Source organism: Drosophila melanogaster, chromosome 2L (assembly GCF_000001215.4).
Source record: "Drosophila melanogaster chromosome 2L".
NCBI lineage: Eukaryota > Metazoa > Arthropoda > Insecta > Diptera > Drosophilidae > Drosophila > Drosophila melanogaster.
Window position 1 is genome coordinate 16,942,875 of NT_033779.5, and position 23,222 is coordinate 16,966,096.

General features: G+C 40.1%; 3 long non-coding RNA genes across 3 annotated transcripts, besides 1 other annotated feature; 1 reads left to right on the top strand and 2 right to left on the bottom strand.

The window, feature by feature from the left end:
- Positions 1-1,848: 1,848 nt before the first annotated feature.
- Positions 1,849-2,500, bottom strand: lncRNA:CR43053 (long non-coding RNA:CR43053). Its single transcript, NR_124313.1, has 2 exons — positions 2,346-2,500; positions 1,849-2,297 (listed from the first exon to the last, which is right to left on the bottom strand). It is a non-coding gene; the product is annotated as a long non-coding RNA:CR43053 (long non-coding RNA).
- Positions 2,501-4,735: 2,235 nt separating this feature from the next.
- Positions 4,736-7,196, bottom strand: lncRNA:CR44393 (long non-coding RNA:CR44393). The gene is made up of 2 exons (NR_124314.1): positions 6,976-7,196; positions 4,736-5,066 (listed from the first exon to the last, which is right to left on the bottom strand). It is a non-coding gene; the product is annotated as a long non-coding RNA:CR44393 (long non-coding RNA).
- Positions 7,197-15,291: 8,095 nt separating this feature from the next.
- Positions 15,292-20,014: a mobile genetic element.
- A 2,586-nt stretch (positions 20,015-22,600) lies between these two features.
- On the top strand, positions 22,601-22,893 carry lncRNA:CR45285 (long non-coding RNA:CR45285). The gene has a single exon (NR_124315.1). It is a non-coding gene; the product is annotated as a long non-coding RNA:CR45285 (long non-coding RNA).
- Positions 22,894-23,222: the final 329 nt, after the last annotated feature.

Sequence of the window (23,222 nt, forward strand, 5' to 3'; positions counted from 1 at the left end):
AGATGTATTTTTTTATAATTTGTTTAATTAAGTGGCAGAACATTTTTCATCACGATTACTAGAATGAGGATTAGAACTACAACATTTCTAATATTTAATACGTATTAATCGCATGATTTTCTACTTAAAAAAATTACAATTCATGCAAATGCATGTACTTTTTGTAGATAAATATAATAACAATTTCCTTTTCGTGGCCTAGCTAATTAGCCAGCCTAAGGCATATTTAACCACATTTGGTATCTGCGCCCAATTAACTGGTTGCCTTATCGGTAGGGAAAACTGTACAACTACGAAAGTAATTGAGCAAACTATTTATAAACAAATACTGAGGGGCAATAAAAACAATTTTATTTTGTGTAATTTTTATTGCCACCTTGTGCATTGGTAAATAAATCCAAAACGAACCACCTTCAAATGTCGCTCGTTTGGCACGCAATGCGTTTACCATTGCTTTTTTTTTTTTTGTTTTTCGGTTAGTTAGTTAGTTTGTAATTATTTAAATGGTACAAGATACTCCATAATGATAACACTCCAGTACCGGCACGTTTCATTGGCTTCCTGTTCCATTTTTGGGCGAATGGACGGGGACGGGGAGCAAAATTAATTGCCGCTGTAGTTTGGCTTCGGTTGTGGGTAGTGGGTTTTCGGTTTCGGCCTCGACTTGTCTTTCACTACGGCTAGTTAGTTTTGCTTACAGCTGGAAGAGTTGTACTTGCAGTCACTGTTTTCCCGCTGTAAGCTGTGTGGGGTTTTATATGGCGCAAAGTTTGTCGGAACTGCTTATCGGAAGCAGCAGAAAAGTTACCCAAAAGCCCGCAAGTGTGTGGTAATAAAAAGTTTTCGTTTTTGTCTCTTCTCCCAGCCATCCATAACTACCCAGAAACGTTCGTTATGCGACTTAATTGTTAGCTGTAAAGATTTACCATCACAAACGTTCCTTTTTTTGTTCGTTGGCTTGGGTAAGGATACATTTGTAAGAGGAGTACACGGGATGTCCTTAAGCACACACACACGCACACAGTCACGCAGTCGTCTTGCATTGTTTGTTAGTGCCAAATTTTTAATGTGCAACTTTTGGGTAAGAAGTTTTCATGGTTTTCACAAGGGAAAATTGTGATTCCTAGATGTTAGGCAAATGGTTTAAAGTTAATTATGAAGTACTAGAACGAACACACTCTTAAGGAATTTTGACAACTAAACTTATATTATATTATATTGGAATAAAGTACACTCATTTTTAATAACTTTATATTAAAAAATTCACGATTTTGAATTTCGTAATTCGTGGTACGATTTTCCTTTAGCCCCAAAACATGTGAGCCACTGGCACAGCTGAGTAAAATGATCATCAGCTGAGGAAAAAGCCATGCACACTTTTAAAGCTTTTCTGAATGAATAATATTTGTGCAGCAACCGCAAAAAATAGAAAGTATTAACCAAAACATAGTGCCACCACAGATGGCAAGGAAAAGCTTGTCATCGCTTGTTTGCTTGTTAAGGTTGGGCTCTTCTTCTTCTTTCGCCGCCCTGTGATGTCCTTTTTGGTATATTTTGTGCAGCTGCACTTAAACATAAAGTAGCAAAGGTAAGCACAATATGAAAAAAACAAGGCCCACGAAAAGAAAAGGGCGGTCGAAAAAAAGGGGGACATTAAAGTGCAGCCTGCGTTGGCAGAGGATGTGGTACCAATAAAATATAAGAGCGACTGCAAAAAGCTGCGCAAAATTATATATGTATTAAAGGAATAAATATATTATGCACTGCAAATATTTTTCCTTGCCATTTGATTGAGCTGTTTATAGACTTGAAGTGGCAAACGCGGTGTACACAAACAATGCAACAAATATGTTTGAATAAAAGTAATACTTTACACCAAAGTAAAATTGTTGAATTTGAGAAATATAAATTCCTTTATCGAATCTGTTGTTCTTGAGAGTCTGTGAGATTATTTCCCGTGCACGTCAGATAATGTGTATATACGTAGGCACACCAGGTGCACTTTTGTGTCTGTGTGGGTGTGTCCTTGTCCGCTTGTCAGTGTGTCTGTGTGTCTGTGCGGCGTATCCGTTTAGGTTTTCCAACAGCAGCAGGCGAAGAAGGAGCAGCACTCAGCGCTAGGCTACACACGTTAATGTTGTCCAAGTGCCGTGCTAAATTATGTATGTGCCCAGCATGTGTGTCTGTCTCCTCTTCCCGGTCTCCGGGAAAAGCTGAAAAGCATCACGACCTCCGCCAGGACCTGTGCGCAAATAGTTTTTCAGAGTGCTTGAAACGCGTGCCGCCAGACACCGCAACTGTAATTATGTTGAAAGTAAAAAGGTTGTAAAATATTAACTACTGACTTTGCCGTTCCACATGCTGCACTACTGTAACTTGAAATTTGAATACCTCATACTACAATTACTTGTCGACTCTTTTGAGGTGCAGAGATTTAGCCTTGAATAGTTGACTTTGTCTCTTGACTATTTTATATGTTAGCCAAGCTTAGTAAAACTTACTGACCTTGGTTGGCCTTAAAATAAATCAAGGAAAAATGCTAAAGTCGAGTTAAAACATACATGTTACTTATCCAGTTAAAGTGCGAAGGAAACATTTTAAAATAATTTATTGAACAATATTATTCCGAAGCTGCGTCGGCGTTACTAGAATCTGCTAGCCTTATATTTTTCGCGAAATCAAGGCATATTCAGACGGACAGATTCGGATTAAAAATACATCGATATAGGGTCGGAGACGCTTTTTATACCAGTGGCTTTTTTTAATAAGTCTGGTGTCTACGAGTCACGGTTGTAAATATCCCATCCGCTGCTCATCTAAAGCGTATTTTTGTCTGACTTTGTGTTGGAGTTTAAGACGCCTACACAGCGAACACAGTGCGATTTCGCTCCGTGTGCATTCGTTCATTGAAAAAAGTCGTATATTTTTGCAACGACGTGGGTGTACCGCCTCCGCCCACTTTCCACTTTTCATTTAGTCAGTGGACCAAGCCAGTCTGCTAATAGAAATAAAAACGAAAACTGCACACAACTAAGCCCGGCTAAAAGCTCAAAGGCGGCTGGCTCAGAGCCGCCCACCCACATTGAAGCCGCCTGTTTTAGCCTGCAATGAAAACAAAAAGCGATTTGCAAGTTTTCTATTGCGCATAAAAGTATGCTATGGAACCTATTTTTCCCTCCGCTTGCTTGCCTATTTTTCCATCCTTTTTTTTCTCCCATGGTCGTGTTCTTTTTGCTCCTCTTGCCTTTTTCCCCGCTGGGTTTTCTTGTTTTTTTTCGCCTTTCATAAAACCAAACTATTAAGCCAAGTGTTAAACTCATTTAGCGCGGATTTATGCGCCCGAGTGCCTCGTGCATATGTGTGTGTGTGAGTGGGTATGTGTTTGTTGCAAGCGATGCATGTGTGTGTGCGTGCGTGTGAGCCAGCTTTGTAAACGTGCCGTTTTCTTTTATGCGTTTTTAATAAGCCTTTTGCCAAGCGTGTCGTAGTTTGTTTGTTAGTGACCCTCCCTCAGTCCCTTGATTTTTTTTCTATTTACAGCTCTGCATTTTGATTGCTGGCATTTGTGTGCCTAATATTTGCTGCAGCAGCTGATTTTTTCTCATTTTTATTTTCGTTGAACTTGAAGCGTAAAAAGTTGAGTAGTGGAGCCGCATTTTTAAAATTTTTTTTTTAGGTTGTCCTGAATTTTTTGTTATTAGTCCTTGATGACAATGTGTGTGTGTGGGTATTAATTAGAACATTCTGGCTAAATTCTGCCTATGCTATAATTGAAAGGAGTGTAGAAAAATTCGTGGGCAAATTGGGGCAATATGGCAGATAACTTTAGTTGAATTTTAAAATATTTCTGCACATGATTTAGCACAATTTATAAATGAACATACGAGAAAAGCTAAAATTGTAGACCTAAACAAAAAACCGAAACAACATAATTTCAGTTTCTCTAAAATGCCAACTAAGTTTCGATTTAATTGAATATCAAAGTATGCTGGCCTTAATTTCTAAATTTAATTATTGCTATTAAAATGTTTGATATTCATTCGAAACGTGTTAAAAATTAAGAAATTCTCACCTAAAGGTGTGCAATCAATTTTTTGACCAGAGTATGCGAAAATGTGTTTGACAGCCTTAAGATTTTGCTAAATGGTTTGTATAAAACTTTTCGACAAACCGCAGACTGTGGAAATATGTAGCAAATTGTGTCATTTGATATATGTGAAATTTCATCAATTTACCACGCACAGTCTTGGCTCAAAGTCATTATTTGAGTTCCGATTTCGTGTTATTGTTACGCTTTCTCCTTCTCAGCATTGCATTATTTTGTCTTGTGTATAAACATTAGTGCATTTTTGTAATGCCCATGTTTTTGTTATCCTCAACTTGTTTGTTTGCTGGCCGTTGGTGTTTGCTTGTTCATTTTTGTTTTGCAATTTGACATGACTTGCTGATGCCGTCTTACCGACGCAAATAGCCAAACCAAATGCCATTATTGTTACAGTTGCTTGCAATTCGAGAATGCACTCAAAGTTAAGTTTATCTAAGGGTTCAGAAAGCCGGGATATGATAGTCTTAAGGAACTCATTTTGAAATGAATGCCTTTGAGCCTTATTTTAATAAAATAGTTTGATTAAACGAACATCGTAACTATCAAAATAAATGTTTCAATTTCCAAACTATTATTTGACTTTGTTGAAGTTTGAGATGTAAAGAATAATATAAAGTATTATTTGCATTTAATATTTTAGAAGCTACCCTGTAATTTAATTTTGATAGTTTTATGAAGCTTAATGCATTTTCACCTCTTATTGGTTTATCGCATTTTCTTTCGGTGCCTTTGCCTTCATATTTGACAGTTTTCGTACAGGATTTTTGCATAAATGCCCAAGTGTAGTCAGTCAGTCCATCATTTGGACATGCACACAGTTTAATTCCCTCGCCTCATCTCGTCTGCAACATCGTCTAGCCCTTCGCCTTGGCTTCGTCCTGCTCCTTTGCCGCTTTCCTGTTTGCAACATATATCTTCATCGGTCTGCCAGGACAACCACAAATATCCAACATCATGCTTCCTGCGGGGAAGTGTGCTTTATGTATAAGGAAAAGTGCCAATCAAAGTTAATTGAAAATTCATTGAATCTTGTATATTTAAGTGAGGCATACAACAACATAAGTCTATGTAAAATGAGTGTGTCTGCTTGCGACTGTATTGGTGTCTGTGTGCGTTTATGTGCTTATCTCATCTGGATTCGATGCTGTAATCGTGTTTTGCCGTTGTTATTGTGGTATAAAGTGTTTGCAGTTGAGCTTACAAGGTAAACAAATTTCTGATCTATGCATAAATACCAGAAATAGTTACACAAATTGCAAGGAGCATTTTTGCGAATATAAATATGACACTATAAAGTCATTTAATGCGTGGTATTATTGGGCTTTAACAATGCGTATATCGACGTCGAAAATTTAATTGCTCACTTACAGGGACATCAACAAAATGTGTAATAAATGATATACACATTTTATGTGCACGAAGCCATGTATGTAACGAAGCCATGCTAAAAGTTACTTTTTAATTTCAGTTCAGTTACTAATTCATATGCTAGTACAGTTTTCCTACTAAGAAGATTGCAATATTTTGTAGATTTAGAAACCGATTTCTCAATCTTTTCTTACCAATTGAACTGCAAGTAAATAGTATGTCTTTGCCAAAGAAAATTCAATGTGAGTGCTTTTGACGTCACCTCTTTGCTGGAGGGTAGGTGGTGGAGTGTCATTTTTCACCCGTTTTCCACCCATTTTCCAACTGCTCCCTATTCCGCCTGTCATTTGCATCGAGCTTTGCTCTAACCACACTTACAGTTACAGCTTTCCAAGTGTTTACCTTTTACTTAAGAAATTACACTCGGGCAAACAGAATTTGCGTGCCCACAAATCCCGAGTCGGAAGTCCGACTACAAGTGGCTGCGTATTTTTTTTACCGCCCACAGATCAAACGCCAGCGATGCTTTTCCCTTTTTCCTCTGCCGAACCAGCTGCCTACAAATTGAAAAGTTTTCTTGGCATTACTCGCCAGGATTTGCCTTCTTGAATCCTAGATTCTTCTGTCGTGGATGGGTATACTAAGTTTATTACGAAGTTTATAACGAAAAATTCTACACTTAAGAATTACGCTGCATGGGGAAATTAATAAAGCACTTACAAAAAATATTTCTAGGAACCTAATGTCTTATTTATCTTTATATATAATACTTTTTAAAATAAAATTCTTATGTATATCTATCATAGGTTGTTGAAAGGATATTGCAAACGTCGAATACTGTTCTTCGGCAACTTCCCATCTTCAGTATTTCCTACTTATTTTCAAGTGGGCGCTGGTTTGGACGTCTGTGGCCCCCTGTACGTTTGTTGACTTTTGTGCGCTAATAGCAAAAAGCGTTCCATTGTGCGGCAAAGAGGTTCTGCCCCCAATATCCCCATCCTGGCCCCCAAAGAGCTCGGCCAGCGGGAAGTTCAAAAGTTTGGCGTGCCAGACAATTTGTGGGTCTCAAAGTTTTTAATAAGAGGTCATTGATTTACATTAGCCAGCCAAATTGGTAAATGTTCCCGCTGAAAGTGGGAAACCAGAAAGAGGATAGCCTTTGTTGCCTTTGGATTATACGTTATTGAAAGTGATGCAAAGGAAATGCTTTAATTTGCCCAAGGAATTTTCGAGATTTTGGGCTATTTTGCACTTAAATATGTTCCACAAGAGGACTTTTTTAAATATCAACTAAAATCTGATTAACAAAGGAAGCAAGTTATGTATAGCACTTAAGTTTCTATTCCGATTTAAATAAAAAATATGCCATGTATTCGATTATTCATATGGCACCATAATTATATAGTAGTCAGTTCCGAATTATTACCTGCTAAGATTAAGACTTTTGGGAATGTTTAATGCACTGAGAGATAGTTCTTTCAATTTTTACTGAAAATATTCACCTTTTCCTTCGCTTGGCACACTAAGTAGCTTTACTTTTCGTCTAGTACCCTACTTTGGGAACCCTTTATTGATCCCCACCGCTTAGTTCGCTTGATTGAGCACGTCGCAAAGGTCACGCCAGTTCGCAATGAGTAGAGGAGATGTCCGGTAGCCGACAACACTTAATATTTATGACCATTCGAACCGCAAACAATTGAAGCTTAAAAGCCAAACAATGAAATTTAGAACTTCCAATTAGGAGTTGACCAAAAACGGCGGCAACGACAAAGCAATAAAAGCCAACTTTATGGACTACACAAAAGGCGTGAACGACGACGACAATAACAAGCTCATAAAATGTTTTTTGTTTGTTCGGTTTTGGCCCACCTGGCACATGAAACCAATAAGCAGCCATAAAGGACACACACCCGAACACGCACACACACACAGAGAAACACACGGGCCAAATCAAATTCAAACTCAAAAGGCACAAAAACTGATTGAGGTCTTCAAATTGGAAATGAAAAACTATACGCTGTGCCCCGCCTCACCCAAAAAGCCGCAAATTGTTGCAGGGTTTTTTTTGGGCTAGAATTGAGGTTGCATTTGATTTTAGGGGCCAAACTCAAGGGCCATGCTCAAAGGGAAAGGGGGGGGGGGGATGGTTGGAGTTGGAAAAAAGGAGGCACAGACCTATTACATTCAAATCAGACGTACCAGTTAGTTAGTGCCCATTGTGTGCAGTGCCAGGGTAACAAGGGTACACTCCATTTCAAAACCCCCATGATTTGGAGTTAACCGTAGCAGAGGAATGGTGTATTTGATGAACATAAATTAGGGACGATGATACCAGCAATTGTTCGATGAAGTTGACTTAGATTGTTTATGTGAACTTTTATTTTTGCTGAAAATACTATGCAAGTTAGAAAAAAACATAGCATAGAAAGAAATGCGATTGTAGAAAAAAAGTTTGGATATGTCATTATTAGATTCATAAAAAGAAATAATATTATCTTTTAATAATGCAATTACACGGCTGCTATTGTAGCACTATGATATTCAACCCCTAAATAATTAAATCGCAAAGTTGTGACACTCTGTGATCACGAATCACAATTGTCGCCCATCTCCTCTGCATGCGCATTAAGCATACGCAATGTGCGCCCACTTTATGGGCCGGCTCAAAGCTTTTATGCCAACATTTTATTGATGCACACCGAACCACAAAGAGTTGGAGGGAGGGTGGTGGGAAAGTCGAATAAGGCCAGACGAAAAACACATACAACACTACACCAAAAATTGTCACAACTGGCCGGGCTTTACCCCTGATCCACATGGTTCTTGCTGTTGGTAATGTGCGTTCGTATGTGTCTTTTTGTGGGCATGTGTTCTGCATTTTGGGCAAGAAATTAAGTTGCATTTTCATTATTTTCGTACATCCAGGCAGCCGTTTGGCCATTCGATGCGCTCGACTGGACCACAGTTCAATTATAAACTGTCCAAAGGACACTTAGAAAAATGCCATGCTAATAATATTTGCAAATAGTTTAGTAAGATCCACTGAATAAAGAAATCCTGCATATTTGAGTAGGACTATTATTTGTGGTATTTTACTTGGCATATCCTTTTTAGGATTTCGGAGCCAAAAGAAATGTAACTTTTGTTCAGTGAAATCTAAGTTGATCTGAGCTTGTGCTCCTGGCTTGGTTTCGCTGTTGGTTTGCATGTTGTTTTTCCTTTTCGGCTTCAGTGCATCTTTGTTTGTCAATTTGCTTGGTTTCTTTGTTTTGGTTTTTTTTTCTGCTTCTGGTGCTACTGCCATTTTGGGAAACTCCGTTGCATCTTTAAAGGTCCGTGCCGGGCAGGAATATGCACACAAAGTGAAATGAAATTCTCCCCAAAGAAACCGAGCAAATGTTTGGGCCCAGAAGGGATTGGGATAAGGGTTTTTTGGAAGCGGGGGAGACCGGATGCTTGAAAAACTATCCCATTGGCAAGCGGAAATGCAAATTGTCGTGTGCGCATGTTGTTACAAATTCAAAATGACAATGGAGACGCTCCGCTCCACACGGATCCAACTAACCGTGCAGTCAACTTGGTCGCAACTCGAGGCGCCACTAACCATCCGAACCCCCTATTTGCACCCACCACCCACAACCGCCCCCTGGACGCCACCAAAAAATACGATAACCCTGCTAGAAGAGTGAACATCGTGGAGTCATCTGCATTAGCTCGGCTCCACTTGGCTCTTTAAGGGTACAAATCGCTTTAAGCCACAACTGGCATGCCAAAGGGCCAACAGCAAGACCAAAACGTTTCGTTTATATAATTGGAGTCCCCATTGTAGAATTTTATAAATTAGCTCTTTGATTCATTGTTGAAATCGTATTTATTTATAATTATGTTTTTTACATCTACATCTATCAGTTTACTTTGCTTCTTTCAGATGTGATAATTCGTATGATATATTGTCTAGAAAATCATTGTATTTTACCACTTATTTCGGCACTTGACAGCTTTGGTTTTCGTTTTTACATTTCGCATGCGTAAAATTTTCAACGATGCATTTTTCATCCATCCCGTTTCTGCAACCGCGTCCGCTTGTGTTGGCATATCCGTATTCGCATCTGCATCTATCTATCCACTTGAGCCACATGCATGCAAAAGTCATTTTTCTTATTTGAAAGTTGCGGCCAGCTCAGGGGGCGGGTGTCACGCCCCTTTCTCCAGCTGCCTTATGAACGGGAAGCCTTACGCTCTTGCATAGTTTATGAGCCACTCCAAGGACGCCACTGGGTCCGCCCGATGGTGATGCTCCTGCGAAGGCTTGCTCTTACGCTTTCCCCACAGCCTTTCCCATTCGTGGCTGAACTGTTTCGCTTTGGAACTTCTTTTTGTGGTTTTGGGACTCTAGTTAAATATTTACCACTTATGGTATATGTTTTTTTTTTTTTTAAGATTATACACATATATATTTGCTTGCATATAACATAATGCCATCCAATTAAAAATGAAGCTCCGAGGAGAGTTATAATATATTAGGCAGCACAAAGGGTATTAAAATCTTTAACCATCTATGCACATCCCATTCCTTCAAGAAACGCACTTCCGCACTTGAGTTCAAGTCAAGGCTGTCCGTGGCAGCAACTTTTTGAAGCTTGCCAACACTTTGGCCTCCCCTTGGGAAAATCAAAAAAAAAAAAGAGAAAATGGTTAAGAGCAAAGTGGGGGACAGAAGTGAAGAGAAATGAAAGGAAGGAAAGCTAGAGAAAAGGACATACTACTACTTCTAGCAAGTACATAATTTGAGCATTTAATGAAACCCGCTGCACTTCTATGTAGCGAAATCTCATTTTATTTTCCTTTGTTTCTTGTTAGCTTTGTTCTGGGCCAATTCTTTTCCGCATTTCGCCACTGCTGGCTTTCGTCGGACGTGGACAGTAATTATAAGGCCATTAGCAGGGCGTCGGAAGAGGGTTTGCCGAGGGGCCACCAACTGGGAGGGGGGCTGCCAGCGAGAACGCATGGTTATTGTGTAAACGCATTAAGCTTAATGTTCAGCACAAAATTAAACAAGTGGCCAAAAACGTTTCAACGGAATCGGCAGTCGCCACAAAGTGGGAAAATAAATGGAAATGAACAAGAAAAATGACGGGGTTTAGATAAATTCAGAATGCACTGTCATTTTTAAATGATAAACTGCATAAGCGTGAAATTTACATTTATGTTTTCAAAGGTCCCAAAATCATATATTCAGTGTTTTCTCCACTGCAATAGCGTAAAATATACAAATGTCTTTGGAGTATTCCCATTAGAAAACCAAAACATTATACCTGCCATAAGATATGTATTTTTTGCTTTATCTTTTTTAACTTTTTAGTAAGCAATTTTTACCCGCAAAACCTCATTAAGCTCGAGGACAGCTCTAAACTTTCCTTAAATCCTTGCACATCAAATTTCAGCTGCCATTAAATGTGCCATAAAAGAGCGAAAACTGCTGGAAAAAATAATGCAAAGTTTAGCAAAGAAACGGTGACGGTGTTCATGTTCATGCTGATACACAGATAATCATTAAGCAAAAAGATTTTTTCCAGCTACACTCGAAGAAAAGTTGTAAACGCAAATGTCAGAATAAGTACACAGAAAGCAGTTCAAATTAAATATATATAAATCATTTTCATGTTGTGTTCAACTGTGAACTATTATCAAAATATAATACCTGGGGTACCGGGTATAAATTCGTCTTTAAAAATCTTTTTTTTTTAAGTGTTAAATTCGACCTTATGCACATGAAACGCACTGTCGGTTGTTGGGCACAACAGTCATGTGCGATAGACTTTCGAGCGGATCCCTGGAATAGAAGACTTTATATAATGACCGCATTAAGCGAACAGTGCGCTGGTAGCAACGAAAAAGGAAGTCTGGGGTCCTGTGTCCTGGCCTTGGGTGGTTGCCATTGAATTTTGCCTGGAAGCGGAAACCTGCGCTTAATTATAGTTTTATCAGCGCATAAGTTTGGGCTTTGTCCTCAATTAAAACGATAACAAGCACACATGCACGCAGAATTAACACATTTCTTTAATGTAATGGCGCACATTAGATTTATTCCGCCTATTTTAGTTAAAAACCCTTTTCTTGTATTCATTTTGCCATGACATCTTGTCATTTGAAAGAAACGGAAAACTTTTAAATGGTCAAAAGTTTCTTGTAAATGATGGGGTAAAGGTGGAAATTAAAAGAAACTTAGAAAAATTAGGTTATTTATATATAATTTGAAATTAGGTATGCGTGTCAGTTATTTTAGATAGCAATGTTATCCCTCCTCATTTTCCAACAATTGCCCTCTACTTGGCCATGCCGTACCCCTACTCCTTTGTTAGCAGCTGGTTTTTTCTCTTTTGCCATTTTATGCTGCATCATTGAACAGGAGCTCAATAAAATTTGTCGCATCCGATTGCGGGCTCATCTTTAAGGGTCCACCACTCGCTTTAATAGTTATCCCGATTGCCTGTCACGGGGTTCCCTCTCCCATATATATATATATATATGTATATATATATTCGAGTATATGTAAGTATGGGTACGTATCTGCTCCTTGGGCGTGTGCTTGTGTGTGTGCTTGCAGCAGGTTGATTTATGCGTCGGGCCCGGACAGGAGGCAAAAATAACACAGTCAAGTGCATGGCAAACACTTGGCACTAGACGCCGTCTCTGCGGCTTGGCCACTTTCCCGCCGTTCCCGATGCACTCTGACCCCCTTTTGGCCCTACACTGCGGCCACTACTTGCTGGCTTTTTGTAATTTTTCACATAGGCAGCCGGGCAAATGCATAAAAAGCCAGACAGCTGAGCATAAAATATTGTTGTTATATGAAAAGCAGCCCAGGCACAAAGGAGCCCGAATGCACAAAGGGGGAGAAGTGCGAGAGTAAGGTGGGAAGATGCTCCTTGGACTGGCAGGACATTCAGATACCCTTAAGTACGCCATTGACTTCAGTTTCATATTTAGGTTTATGTTAGGTATAAAAGTTAATTTTTTTTTAAATTTTAATATTCCCATAAAGCGTACATGTTCGACAAATAGTTAATACAAAGCTTACGGTACACATTCCAAGCATTTATGATGTTTAGGTGCTGTACAATGTAGTTTAGTATAGAGTATTTAAAGTAATAAGGATACAATCAGCTAGAGCAGCTGCATTGCGCTGACTGCGTCTGTTGCTTTGTATGAATGAAAAATGAAGTGAAACTGAACTCCAACCGAACTTGGTGAACCCAACTGAAGGAAAGTGTCGCTTCCCAGCCAGTTAGGCTCTGTTTCGCCACGTCATAGTCGAAGGGTTGAGGAAAACTGCGGGAAAATGAGTAATGCATTTAGAGAGAAGAAAAGAAAATAATAATTAAGACTATATATGTGGTCAAAATTAGATAAAGGGACATATTTAACGCTAAGTTCCTTCTGAAAGCGTAATTTAATCATTTAAAATCATTTCACCGCAGAAATTAAACATTTGGGATATTTTTTTTTTTTTAGGTGTAAGGAAGAACTAACGCGTTGTGGAAATTCCTTTACAACATCTTTGGCTGCCATAGAAACTTACCAACTGGCTGTGAATGTTTGATAAGAAGGATCCATTGATGGAACCGGACAAAAGTTGTTGCGATACTCTGGCGAAAAAGTACACAGACTGGCTACAAAAAAAAAAAAAAAAGTAAATGGGAAACTTCCCTATGCAAGGTGTTCGTTCAAGTATTCAATGGTTCGCGCTGCATTTTGTCAATAATTTCAATGAACTCGCATCCATTCAGATTTACTGGCTTGCAAACGATATGGGATGAAAAATGAAGTGATACGGATATTTACGGGAGCATGTGCATGTTTATTTTTGAAATCAATATGGTGCACACAAACTCTTATTTCAATGAAAATGTTGTTGAAATAATTTAGATTTTATTCGATTTTATTTAAAGATTAATGTTATTTGTCATGTCTTATTTGAAAATTATAGGTAATTTTCAAGGTAGAACCAGCAATGAATATATATTATTTTCTGTTGTTTAAAAGCATTAACATTTTTTTGTAGTATGATTTTTTATTGCCAGGAAAATAAGTGAAAATATCGACTAAGCTGCAAAAATTTATTTCAGCTGAAAACCAAATTGCCCAGCAGCTGCTGCTGGATGACGGTATGTCATATCCGAGCTCTAAATTGACACGCGCCACTATTTAAGGTTTTCGCTCATGATGGGCGTGGAAAAGCTGAGAGTGGGAGGCGGTCGGAAAATTGGGCGGAAAAGCCGGTACAGGAGCAGCAATGAGCTCATTGTTATGGCGGCGAATGCGACTATAGCCGACTGCTGACGCTTCAAATGAGCGGCATAACTCAATGAAAAGCCTTTGTTGCCGTTGCTCCCGCTGATGTTCCTGCTGTTGCTGCTGCTGGTGATCCAGGCAACCGTGCACATATTAAATAAGCAATATAAACAGCCCGAATCCGTATCCGTGTCCGGATCCGCAGTCCCCCGGCGCTGAAAAGGTAAAACTGGTCAGGATACGGAGGCAACTGGGGGTTTACCGCAACATAAATTATGGCAGTCGGTTGGCTGCCTCATCACTCAGGCATCGCGTAGTTTGTTGCGTATTTTATTGGCCGCGTATGCGCGTCGACAGCCAGTGGCATAATTTCGCAGCAAATAGCTCGAAAAATTTGCATACGCAAATATGTGCGAGTGTGTGATTGGGTGCGGAATTAATTTCGTCAAGGAGGTGGGAAAAGTCAAACATTTTACGGAGGCTGGTTGTAATCCCAAGACGAAGCGTACTGCGCCTAATTGGAAATTTGTGGCTGCCAAAGCTGAGACAATTAGAACCAGCTGAAGATTTGGCAGTTGTGTACCCTTATCGCAGATTACTCTGCAACACACCCAATCAAGGGCTTAATGAAAACCATTAAAAAAATGTCTATAATAATGCAAATATGTTAGACCTTTTACTAAGAACTATACCGTTAGTATAGTTATGCCAGCCATGTTCAGATTTTAAATTGCTATGGAACTCGGCGCACATGAAAGAGCTTTGGGGAAGTATAAGGTGTTCGGTGTTATTTCACCCCTATCTAGATTGCCAAGCAGTTGCAGAATTTTCCATTTACATTTCATTTACTGCCTAGATGCGAGTGCTTGCAGAGGAAATTAAATAATTGAAAAATAGTGCGAAAATAAATTACACGTCATGCTGAAGCGGAGACAAAGAATCCTTGTGGATGATTTGAGGCAAAAGGAAGGGAACGAAGATTTAGAGGGCTGTAAATCTTTGGATAACTGTCAAAAGACCCAGAGATGTGGTGACAAAAAAGGGTTTACAAAACTGAAATAACAGAAGTAAATTAAGTCAAGTGCACTTCAACAGTTTATTAGGTAGGTAGCTTTAATCATAAGCAAATTGCTGCGTAAGGAGAAAAAATCAGTGCAAGATGTTTAACACTCTGACAGTTCAATCAGCCACTAGAAATGTTTATACAGTAGCCAGTATATAAACGCAAACCAATTCGTATGTTGAGCTACTGGGAATTTTTGGGTCAACTAAACAAAAGATTTTCCGAGTCACACGTGCATGCCAGAGAAGCTTTCTAGAATATCAAATTTGATGGTAAACCTTTGAATACACAATAAAAACAAATGACTTATTTTATATCTTACGTATACGTATTTTTATGAATTATAGAGTTCTTTCATAGATTTTCTATTTTATTCATTATCAATATATCTGATAATAATAGTTATTGTTCTATTGAGCTTAAAATATTTGGAAAGATCTTGTCTCAACTTTTATTTTATCATTCGGCATTTCACAGTCTTCGGGTGGAGACGTGTTTCTTTCAAGCTACGAATAGCAAGTTCTAAAAACTACAACAGTATAGTGAAAGTTAAACACAAAGTGTAAAGTGCAGTTTGCACAACTAACAATTATTGACTATAGTAATTATTTACTAAAATAAATAATTATTCCATATTGTTCTGGTAATTGTTATATGTGGACTTAGAACAATGAATCAAAACGACATACGTTCTCAGCGACAATGTGAACAAGACGAGCGCCGGCTCTCTTTACAACGCAACAATGCATACTTTTCTTTCGTCTCACCGCAAATCGGTGATCGAGCACCCTCACCTTCAACTAACTCGAAACTTTTGCCCTCAGCGAACGGCAGACCGCGTTCTTGCTCTCCCTCTCTGCCTGCTTCGGCTCACAAGTCGTGGAGCGAAGAGACCGCCTCTCCTACCCCGCTCCTCTCGCAGCGCCAAACGACCGTCCCGGGTAACTGTAACACTGCAATAACGAGTGCAGTGACCTCACTGGCAACTGCCACAACATCAACTTCGTCACCGGCCCAACTAATTATCGCTGTGCCAGCTGTAAATAATTCAGCAGCACTGACCGTTTGCAACAACAATAATGCACGTAAAGAAGAGTCAAAACAAAAGCAGAAGTCGATTTCGACTGTGCAGACTGGCATGGATCGCTACATCCAAATCAAGAGAAAGCTCAGCCCTCAAAACAATAAGGCAGGTAATCAACCCAAAATCAATCGAACCAACAACGGCAATGAAAACTCTGCAGTAAATAACTCAAACCGATATGCTATCTTGGCTGATTCTGCGACCGAACAACCCAACGAAAAAACGGTAGGGGAACCAAAAAAGACCAGGCCTCCACCAATTTTCATACGAGAACAAAGTACAAATGCACTTGTAAATAAACTCGTTGCTTTGATTGGTGACAGCAAGTTCCACATTATCCCACTTAAAAAAGGAAATATTCATGAAATAAAACTACAGATCCAAACAGAAGCAGACCACCGTATAGTGACTAAATACCTAAATGATGCTGGTAAAAACTACTACACATACCAATTAAAAAGTTGCAAAGGGCTACAGGTAGTACTTAAGGGCATTGAAGCAACAGTGACACCAGCTGAGATAATTGAGGCTCTGAAGGCCAAAAACTTTTCTGCAAAGACAGCTATTAATATTTTAAACAAAGACAAAGTTCCGCAGCCACTATTCAAAATAGAACTCGAACCAGAGCTCCAGGCACTAAAGAAAAACGAAGTGCACCCAATATACAATTTACAGTACTTGCTACATCGGAGGATCACCGTGGAGGAGCCGCACAAACGTATCAATCCAGTTCAATGTACTAATTGCCAAGAATACGGCCACACCAAGGCATACTGCACCCTTAAGTCCGTATGTGTTGTCTGTAGCGAACCTCATACTACCGCAAACTGCCCCAAAAACAAGGACGATAAGTCTGTGAAGAAATGCAGTAACTGCGGGGAAAAACATACTGCAAACTACAGAGGCTGTGTGGTGTACAAAGAATTGAAGAGCCGCCTAAACAAACGTACTGCCACAGCACATACATACAACAAAGTCAATTTCTACTCTCCGCAACCGATTTTTCAACCACCCCTAACTGTCCCAAGCACTACTCCAACAATTTCTTTCGCTAGCGCCCTAAAATCCGGACTAGAAGTGCCCGCCCCACCGACAAGAACTGCTCATTCCGAACATACACCGACAAACATCCAACAAACACAACAAAGTGGCATCGAAGCTATGATGCTATCCCTACAGCAAAGCATGAAAGACTTCATGACGTTCATGCAAAATACTTTGCAAGAGCTCATGAAAAACCAAAATATCCTGATTCAACTTCTTGTATCTTCAAAATCCCCATAATGGCTTCCCTACGGATATCTCTGTGGAACGCAAATGGCGTTTCACGGCATACACAAGAGCTCACACAGTTCATTTACGAAAAAAACATCGACGTAATGCTACTATCAGAAACGCACCTCACAAATAAAAACAATTTTCATATACCAGGATACTTGTTCTATGGTACAAATCATCCAGATGGTAAAGCTCATGGAGGCACTGGAATACTCATCAGAAATCGCATAAAACACCACCACTTAAACAATTTTGACAAAAACTACTTACAATCTACGTCCATAGCCTTACAACTCAACAACGGTTCAACGACTCTAGCCGCAGTCTACTGCCCACCGCGCTTTCCAATCTCTGAGGATCAATTCATGGAATTCTTTAACACACTAGGTGACAGGTTCATCGCAGCGGGTGACTATAACGCCAAGCACACCCATTGGGGATCTCGACTTGTGACGCCAAAGGGTAAGCAATTGTACAATGCGCTTACGAAGCCAGAAAACAAGCTAGACTATGTATCCCCGGGTAAGCCTACATACTGGCCAGCAGACCCAAGAAAAATCCCAGACCTGATCGATTTTGCAATTACTAAACATGTCCCCCGCAACATGGTCACCGCCGAAGCACTAGCAGATTTATCATCAGATCACTCACCTGTTTTTCTAAATATGCTAACTCGCCCCCACATCGTCGACCCACCGTATAGACTCACAAATTTTAGAACAAACTGGCCAAGGTATCAAAAGTATGTCTGTTCACACATAGAACTAACGACGGCATTATCTACAAAGGAGGATATAGACAAGTCAACGGAAACTCTTGAAAACATTTTAGTTTCGGCTGCAAAGGCTTCAACCCCGCCAGTGACGTATGCAAAACCAAACTACATCAAAACTAATCGCGAAATCGAGCGGCTGGTATTAGATAAACGACGCCTACGAAGGGATTGGCAGTCTAATAGATCACCAATTACTAAGCACATGCTTAAGATAGCCACACGCAGGCTTACCAATGCTCTCAAACAAGAGGAAAAAAACAGCCAACGTTCATATATCGAGCAACTCTCTCCCACCAGCACTAAGTACCCTCTTTGGAGAGCTCACAGAAACCTAAAGACTCCAATAGCGCCAATTATGCCACTACGAAGTCCCTCTGGCACCTGGTTTCGAAGTGATGAAGAAAGAGCCAGTGCTTTCGCTGACCATTTACAAAATGTATTCCGACCAAATCCCTCTACCAACACATTTATTCTCCCTCCTTTAATAGCAGCCAATCTAGATCCTCAAGAACCCTTTGAATTCCGACCATGTGAACTAGCAAAGGTTATCAAAGAGCAACTGAACCCAAGAAAATCGCCTGGCTACGACCTAATAACTCCAAGAATGCTCATTGAACTCCCAAAGTGTGCTATTCTTCACATCTGCCTGTTGTTCAACGCAATCGCCAAGCTTGGATACTTCCCTCAAAAATGGAAAAAGTCGACCATAGTAATGATTCCAAAGCCAGGAAAAGATAAAACGCAGCCATCATCATATAGACCGATAAGCTTACTAACATGTCTTTCAAAGCTGTTTGAAAAAATGCTACTCCTTCGGATTAGCCCTCATCTTAGAATAAACAACACACTTCCAACACATCAATTTGGCTTTAGAGAAAAACATGGAACCATCGAACAGGTCAACCGAATCACGTCAGAAATTCGTACTGCTTTTGAACATCGAGAATACTGCACAGCCATTTTTCTAGACGTCGCGCAGGCATTTGACAGAGTGTGGCTCGATGGACTTTTGTTTAAAATAATCAAGCTGTTGCCCCAAAACACACATAAGCTACTGAAGTCATACCTATATAACAGAGTGTTTGCAATAAGATGCGATACAAGCACTTCACGCGATTGCGCAATCGAAGCTGGAGTGCCGCAAGGCAGTGTACTGGGTCCAATCTTATACACCCTGTATACGGCGGATTTCCCCATAGACTACAATCTAACAACCTCCACGTTCGCTGATGATACCGCGATACTCAGTCGCTCGAAATGCCCAATAAAAGCCACGGCACTCCTATCCCGACACTTAACATCTGTAGAACGATGGCTTGCCGACTGGAGAATTTCAATAAATGTTCAAAAATGCAAGCAGGTTACCTTTACCTTAAACAAACAAACATGCCCACCACTGGTCTTGAATAACATATGCATTCCACAAGCCGACGAGGTAACATATCTGGGAGTTCATCTGGACAGGCGGCTCACTTGGCGCAAACATATAGAAGCCAAATCGAATCATCTTAAACTTAAAGCAAGGAACCTCCACTGGCTCATAAATGCTCGCTCTCCACTTAGTCTGGAGTTCAAAGCTCTTCTATACAACTCCGTCTTAAAACCTATCTGGACTTATGGCTCCGAGCTGTGGGGCAACGCATCCAGAAGTAACATAGACATTATTCAGCGAGCACAGTCAAGAATTCTGAGAATTATCACTGGAGCGCCGTGGTACCTTCGGAACGAAAACATACACAGAGACCTAAAAATCAAATTAGTAATCGAAGTAATAGCTGAGAAAAAAACGAAGTATAACGAAAAGCTGACCACCCATACAAATCCCCTCGCAAGAAAACTAATCCGAGTATGCAGTCAAAGCCGGCTGCACCGCAACGACCTCCCAGCCCAGCAATAAACTTATTAGGGCATTAATGAAAAAAAAAAACTATCACTAAGTGAAAGTTAATTAAGTTAGATTAAGATTTGAACACTTATTGTTAGTCTCTTAACACAAAGGGAAGATTCAATAAATAATAAAAAAAAAAAAAAAAAAAAAAAAAAAAACTTTTATTGGGAAATAAAGTTGTAAATTAAATACATCTACGCTTTTTCCGTCTGCATTAGTGCGTTGCGAACCTTTCGGTTTGTTTTCTTTTGCGGCCTTTCCTGGTTCGAAGGACATTAGCATAAAAGCGTTACTAATACACGGATACGGAGAGGCCAACAAGAAACACTTAATGAAGCAATTTTTAGCAGGTTGCAGTAGCAGTAGCAGAGGCAGAAGCAGAATCAACTGCTGCAGATGCTGCATAAAAAGCAACATTTTCCAGCTAAAGCCAGAAAGCTCTCAACATGTGTGGTACCCTCTGGCATCCTGCCACTCTGCCCCATCCTCGATGCCATCCGGGATGCCCCATTCTGCGCGTGGGAGTAGCAGGCTGTGTTGTTTGCTTGTGCAAAAGTGTGTACAGGTGACTTAATCAACATGCAACTCATTTTGTTTTCCATGCAGGTGCATCGGCTATGCGACCATGTGAGTGGGCGGGTGGTTCCATGTGGCTTGTTTGCTTAGGCATCCAATGCCGAGTGGGCAGAGTGGGCGAGCAGCTGGTGGAGCAGGGGTAACAGACGGAGGAACAGGAGGTGGCGCCAGTGGCAGGTATTTAGCTAAAGCTCTGCCTAGTTGCAGGCGAACTGTGCAGCAGCAACAACTCAGGTCGCATGTATAAGACACTAAATTGTGTTGATATCAACAATGAGCCCGAAACACTGCCGCTACACGAGGAAAGGTCCTGAATGGGTCGGGTCAGGACAAGGACTCGGAAGTCTCGCAGGATGCTTTCGGTAGCCAAGACCAAGATACCCATCCATCCACACTGCGCGAAAAAGTGAAAACTGACAATTCACATAAACAATATGTTTCTAATTATTTCAAGACAAGGCAAAATAATTTTAAATATAGCATAGAAGCTTTTTTGTATATGTTCTTTACTGTTGTTCCTTAAAGAATTATCATTTTCCAAGGACATTTAAAGTGCAATATATTAGTTGATAAGGATTTTTTTCTTAGTCTCACAATGCATTGTAGATCTGCGAATGGGCTTAGAACCGGGCTCAGTTAGGCAAATGCATACAAATGGCATCTCCATATGCCTTTGGATCGCGCGTAAGCTTTCCTCCATTTCCACCCACAGTTTCCCAACGACCTGTGGAAATTATGCACATGAACAATAAGGTGTGAGCAGTGTGTCCTCTGTGTAACCCTGGCAATAGATACTTTTTGGGTGTGGAGTCCAAACTTTGGACAACATATTGATGATGGTCTGCAACACAAGTTGGAAGTTGACACCCAATCCCAATACACATCCCACTCATCGAGGGGCTGGTTGGTTATGGGAAATTGTTGCGGGGTCCTGGGGAAGGGCTCCAAGTGCAGAAGTCACTTAAAGGTGGCCCTCGTGGGATTTCAGCAAATTGTCGATTGCATTTCGGCACTGAGTTGCCTTCAATTAATTGAAGCTGGCCAAGAATGGCTCTTCTTGTGTGTTTTTAGGTGGACTAAACGGCCCATGAATACTTGTCACATTTGATTAGGTTTGGGTGTGGAATTTTAATTATTTTATAGAAGGTGGAAATAATTAATATTTATTTACAATTTCCTTTACCAAATTGCCTTTTTTTCGTTGGTTGAATCTCACCAGTTAGTTTTCCTAGCAAATAATAAATCCTCACTGGCCAAGCCATTTGTAGTCCTTCCAGTTATCCAGTTTGCAGAGAAGCTTCGTCAAATACCTCGGCATATTAAAACACTCAAATTGCAATGGCAGCAGGGGAATTGCTAGCAGAAAAAAAAAGAAATAGAAAACAGAGTCAACGAGCTCGGCTTGGGGTCAAGTGTGACATGGCACATTCTGATTCTGGCTCGTTGCCGGCTGTCTCACCTGTCAGGTGCAACACTTTGGCTATTAGAACGCAAAATTTAACAATGTCGCCTGGGCAACCTCACCTGTGTTACCTCCAGCCCCCGCACCCGGGGGATCCCCCAGAATAGCTGCTCTGCAGGTGTATCTCGGTGTAAGTGTAGCGCCACAGGTCATAAATTCAATTTGGCTAACAAACACGTTGCACTCACACAAAGACAGTGGCAAGTTGGCTGCAACATGTGCGAAGTTGTTTGCTAGAGCCATTTTTCATTCCAGCAAATGGATGCTGGAGATGTTAGTCTTACATTTCTTCATCTTGATACCCTGCAAAGGCTTAAAATGACTTTTGAGAAATTAAATCGCTTAATATTCATTTCGTTTTTGCTTAAGTACTATACTCTGCTTCCGCTATTGTTGTATAGGTTGTTAGTATAACTGTACTTTTATTATACATTTTTATGTACTCTCTAAGAACTTGAAAAGGTATTTGCTATGTCGATCCATGATTCTATAGACATTACATTTTTGGTTTTTTGTTGAGTTTTCCAGTTTCACGTTGTTTCGTTTCGGTGATATCAGAACCGTAAACTAATTAAGATGATTAAAATCTTTTGTTTTGCTCTGAACGCCAGGACTGAAAGAGGAAAAAAAAATTGCGGAGGACATATATGCTACCCACAAAAAGCAACGTAAATTTGATTATCACAAATTTCCCATTTAGTTTTTCCTGTCAAATGGAATCTGTAATAATCTATACAAAAAACACTTGGATGGGAGAGAAAAACTTAAATAATATGAAACTGGCAAACGGAAGCTGGAACGGCAACAAACATCCGATTAAATTATGCTCAAAGTCAAAAGCGCAGACAGAACTGGCCAACAAACCACTTTTGGCCAAGTTGGAATGGGGTCTGGTTGCATGAAATAAGAAAACTTTTCGGCACACTCTATCTCCATTGGCCCCTTCTGCAGTCTGCATTCTCCGCTTCGCTCCAAAAATAAATCAAATAATTCAATTTTAAGCTAAACTTATTTTCGTATTAAAAATGAAAATCAAATAGAAGATAAAAAAGGATCAAGCTGTGCTACGAAATGCTCTTATGTCGGGCTCCACCGCCCATCCGCCCATCTGCCCCCTCCTGTGACAGTGGGCGTGGTTGGCAGTCATGCCGACGCACAAAGCTGCAACCGCATGTGAGGCAGCATTATGTACATATATACGAGCATACATACCTATATTCCGATGTGTTGCGATGTCCTATCTGAAAGTGTTCTTGCACGACACTCCCTACTTTTGGAATTAGGCTTTAATTCTAACTCTTCTCTAAGTATCTGAAAAGCACGAGAGG